Source organism: Lethenteron reissneri, chromosome 58, assembly GCF_015708825.2.
Source record: "Lethenteron reissneri isolate LAM-NWPU_2019-01 chromosome 58, ASM1570882v1, whole genome shotgun sequence".
Taxonomy (NCBI): Eukaryota; Metazoa; Chordata; class Hyperoartia; order Petromyzontiformes; family Petromyzontidae; genus Lethenteron; species Lethenteron reissneri.
The window spans coordinates 3,025,358-3,030,977 of NC_083836.1; positions in this window are offsets into that span (position 1 = coordinate 3,025,358).

The window sequence follows — 5,620 nt, forward strand, 5'->3', positions numbered from 1 at the left end:
CCATCGTGGTGATGATTAAAGAAAGACACGCAGACTCCAAATATACAACAGGCATCGTCAGGGCTCGGGATTGAACCCACAACTTCCTGTATACCAGGCGAGGTAGTTAACATCTCATAGCAATTGTGGTAATGATGAAAGAGAGACACGCAGACTCCAAATATACAACAGGCATCGTCAGGGCTCGGGATTGAACCCACGACCTCCTGTATACCAGGCGATGTAGTTAACATCTCCTAGCCACCGTGGTGATGAAAGAGAGACACGCAAACTTCAAATATGCAACAGGCATCGTCAGGGTTCGGGATCGAACACACGACTTCCTCTATATTGGATTCCTCCGGTATGAATACATATTCTGATTCTGACATGCAACTGGGAGGGGGGCGCTCTGGGAACGCGTCTCCTAACGGGCGCGGTCGGATAAAACCCGGAACGTCGGACAACGGGGAACCCCAGCGTTCGAGCGCCACCAGCCGCCCACACCCCGATGGCGAGGGTGGGGGCCCTTCCATGCACCGCCCCCCTCCACAAAACAATAAATCAATATAGATATTTATAGAAACATTCTGCACATGTTTGATCAATCTGGCAACAAAACTGATACCTTTTTTACAAGGAGTCATGTTTGCACAGACCACAATACCTGCAGTCATAATGCAAATAAAAAACATAACTCTGATAATGTGTGCACTGTCCTTCCTTAAGGAAAGCTGTCTCGGGTGTGGACCAATCAACTTCAAGGATAGTGTATACATTATCAGAGTTGTGCTTTTTGTTTGCATTATGACTGCAGGTATTGTGGTCTGTGCAAACATGATTCCTTGTAAAAAAAAGGTGTCAGTTTTGTTGCCAGATAGAAAGGTAAAAACACAATTATCATATTTTTTTACTGGCAAATGAGGTTCTAATAATGTTTGATCAAGTTGAGGGATATTGCGGGGATATCTCAGCAGTGATTCGAGGATGTGGTTTTTGGACGATGGTAGTTCCACTGTGGGTGTGGGTTTAGCTATGGGAGGAGCAAAGTGGAGAACCGGGGGGGGGGGGCGGGGGGGGGGAGAAAACCTACAAATTGGACACACACTCACACTGTACAACAGGGGGAGATCATACAAACTCCACTCACTCACACTCATCCACACACTCTCACTCAAATACTCACTCACTCTGCAGAACAGGGGGAGATCATACAAACTCCACTCACTCACTCACACTCACCCACACACTCTCACTCGAACACTCACACTCACTCTGCAGAACAGGGGGGGATCATACAAACTCCACTCACTCACTCACACTCACCCACACACCCTCACTCGAACACTCACACTCACTCTGCAGAACAGGGGGAGATCATACAAACTCCACTCACTCACTCACACTCATCCACACACTCTCACTCGAACACTCACACTCACTCTGCAGAACAGGGTGAGATCCTACAAACTCCACTCACTCACACTCACCCACACACCCTCACTCGAACACTCACACTAACTCTGCAGAACAGGAAGAGATCATACAAACTCCACTCACTCACACTCATCCACACACTCTCACTCAAACACTCACACTCTCAATGTACAACAGGGGGAGAACATACAAACTCCACTCACTCACACTCATCCACACACTCTCACTCGAACACTCACACTCACTCTGCAGAACAGGGGGAGATCATACAAACTCCACTCACTCACTCACACTCACCCACACACTCTCACTCGAACACTCACACTCACTCTGCAGAACAGGGGGAGAACATACAAACTCCACTCACTCACACTCATCCACACACTCTCACTCAAACACTCACACTCACTCTGCAGAACAGGGGGAGATCATACAAACTCCACTCACTCACACTCACCCACACACTCTCACTCGAACACTCACACTCACTCTGCAGAACAGGGGGCGATCATTCAAACTCCACTCGCTCACTCACACTCACCCACACACTCTCACTCGAACACTCACACTCACTCTGCAGAACAGGGGGAGATCATACAAACTCCACTCACTCACTCACACTCATCCACACACTCTCACTCGAACACTCACACTCACTCTGCAGAACAGGGGGGGATCATACAAACTCCACTCACTCACTCACACTCACCCACACACTCTCACTCGAACACTCACACTCTCTCTGCAGAACAGGGGGGGATCATACAAACTCCACTCACTCACTCACACTCATCCACACACTCTCACTCGAACACTCACACTCACTCTGCAGAACAGGGTGGGATCATACAAACTCCACTCACTCACTCACACTCATCCACACACTTTCACTCGAACACTCACACTCACACTGTACAACAGGCGGAGATCATACAAACTCCACTCACTCACATTCATCCACACACTCTCACTCGAACACTCACACTCACTCTGCAGAACAGGGGGAGATCATACCAACTCCACTCACTCACTCACACTCATCCACACACTCTCACTCAAACACTCACATTCACTCTGCAGAACAGGGGGAGATCATTCAAACTCCACTCATTCACTCTGCAGAACAGGGGGAGATCATGCAAACTCCACTCACTCACTCTGCAGAACAGGGGGCGATCATTTAAACTCACACACTCACATCATCTATACACTCTCACTCGAACACTCACACTCATTCTGCAGAACAGGGGGAGATCATTCAAACTCCATCACTCACTCACTCACACTCACCCACACACTCTCACTCAAACACTCACTCCACTCTGCAGAACAGGGGGCGAACATACAAACTCCACTCACTCACTCACTCACACTCTCCCACACACTCTCACTCAAACACTCACTCACTCTGCAGAACAGGGGGAGATCATACAAACTCCACTCACTCACACTCATCTACACACTCTCACTCGAACACTCACACTCACTCTGCAGAACAGGGGGCGATCATTCAAACTCCACTCGCTCACTCACACTCATCAACACACTCTCACTCGAACACTCACACTCACACTGTACAACAGGAGGAGATCATGCAAACTCCACTCACTCACTCACTCACTCACACTCATCCACACACTCTCACTCAAACACTCACATTCACTCTGCAGAACGGGGGAGATCATTCAAACCCCACTCACTCACACCCACACACTCTCACTTAAACACTCACTCTGCAGAACAGGGGGCGATCATTCAAACTCCACTCGCTCACTCACACTCATCAACACACTCTCACTCGAACACTCACACTCACACTGTACAACAGGAGGAGATCATGCAAACTCCACTCACTCACTCACACTCATCCACACACTCTCACTCAAACACTCACATTCACTCTGCAGAACGGGGGAGATCATTCAAACCCCACTCACTCACTCTGCAGAACAGGGGGCGATCATACAAACTCCACTCACTCACACCCGCACACTCTCACTTAAACACTCACTCTGCAGAACAGGGGGCGAACATACAAATTCCACTCACTCACACTCAGCCACACATTGTCACTCAAACACTCTCACCTATTCTGCAGAACAAGGTGAGACGGTACAAACTCCACTCACTCACACTAAATCACGCACTCCCAAAACACTCTCAATCAAACACTCTCAATCAAACACTCTCAGTCAAACACTCTCAATCAATCACTCTCGCTCACTCGGCAGAGCAGGGGGAGACAGACCCTACAATCTCCACACGGATAGACGCCAGAGTCGGGATTCCAACCCATGCTTCTCTCTCTCTCCGGCTCTGAGGCGCAATTTGTCACTGCTCAGCCAACTCCCTGCCCGCCCTAGCCAATGTCCAACGATAAAATCCTCAAACTTGATTTGAAGCTTAGCAGCGCCATTAGCAACAATAGCAGCAGTAGCAGGGCTAGTATCAGCAGTAGCAGCAGCAGTAACAGCAGCAGCAGTAGCAGCAGCAGTAACAACAGCAGTAACAGCAGCAGTAGCAGCAGCAGTAACAGTACCAACAGCAGTAACAGCAGCAGCAGTAACAGCAGCAGCAGTAACAGCAGCAGCAGCAGTAACATCAGCAACAGTAGCAGCAGCAGCAGTAACAGCAGCAGCAGTAGCAGCAGCAGCAGCAGTAACAGCAGCAGCATTAGCAGTACCAGGGCCACGCGGCAAGGGGCGGTGGTGTCCCTCCCGAGTGACATCTGCACCGCGCTAGGCCTCGCGGCCGCTAGCGAGTTTGCGCCAAGCTGCCACCCGTTAATGTGGAGAGCGGAGAGGGGAGAGGAGAGAGGAGGGAGCGGTGGAGGCGTTGGGGGGGGGGGGTGAAAAGCGGCGCGTACCGTGAGGGCGCCGCGTGGAGTGGCACGGATGCCGCTGACTCGGCACAGCCCCGCGGTCACAGACGCCTGGATACTCATCCTGCTCTCACCCTCCCTCGCTCGCTCGCTCGCTCTGCCCTCTCTCCCTCCCTCGCTCTCCTGCGATATCCCGGTCTCCCTCCACCCCCCCCCCCAATCTCTGCATTGATCTATTCAGCCCCCTCTGTCCATCTATTCACTACACCCCCCACCTCCCACCCGGCTAACTCCCTCCTCCCCGCGCTCAGCAAGAACACGCCTTCTCGCTGAGATGACCGCTACCCAGGCAATTCAGCACCCCTAGGGATGGACAGCGACCCTTACAAGTGACCCAGTGGTTCCTAGGCGTTTCAGCACCCCTAGATGTGGACAGCGACCCTGACATTGATCAGTGGTTCCCAGGCAAATCAGCACCCCTAGGGATGGACAGCGACCCTAACAGTGACCCAGTGGTTCTCACGTGATTCAGCACCCCTAGCGATGGACAGCGACCTTACAGTGACCAGTGGTTCCCAGGGAATTCAGCACCCCTAGCGATGGACAGCGACCCTGACAGTGACCAGTGGTTCCCAGACGATTCAGCACCCCCTAGCGATGGACAGCGACCCTGACAGTGACCAGTGGTTCCAAGGCAATTCAGCACCCCCTAGCGATGGACAGCGACCCTGACAGTGACCAGTGGTTCCCAGGTGATTCAGCACCCCTAGCGATGGACAGCGACTCTTACAGTGATCAGTGGTTCCCAGGCAATTCAGCACCACCTAGCCCTGGACAGCGACCCTGACAGTGACCAGTGGTTCCTAGGCGTTTCAGCACCACCTAGCGATGGACAGCGACCCTTACAGTAACCCAGTGGTTCCCACGTCATTCAGCACCCATAGCGATGGACAGCGACTCTTACAGTGACCAGTGGTTCCCAGGAAATTCAGCACCCCCTAGCTATGGACAGCGACTCTCATAGTGGACCCAGTGGTTCCCACGTGACTCAGCACCCCTAGCGATGGACAGCGATCCTTACAGTGACCAGTGGTTCCTAGGCAATTCAGCACCCCTAACGCTGGACAGCGACCCTTACAGTGGTCCCTAGGCTATTCAGCACCCCTAGCGATGGACAGCGACTCTCATAGTGGACCCAGTGGTTCCCACGTGACTCAGCAGCCCGTCGCGTGGCTGATGGGACTGCGGCCAGCAGAGGGCGGTGTTGCCAACGCAGATGTCTCGTCTAACACAGGGCCAGAACGCGACAAATGTTAGTTTGTGCGGTACCTCGGGGGTGGCCGATGCTACCAATATATTTCCGGAAGCAATTCTTCGCTAAAT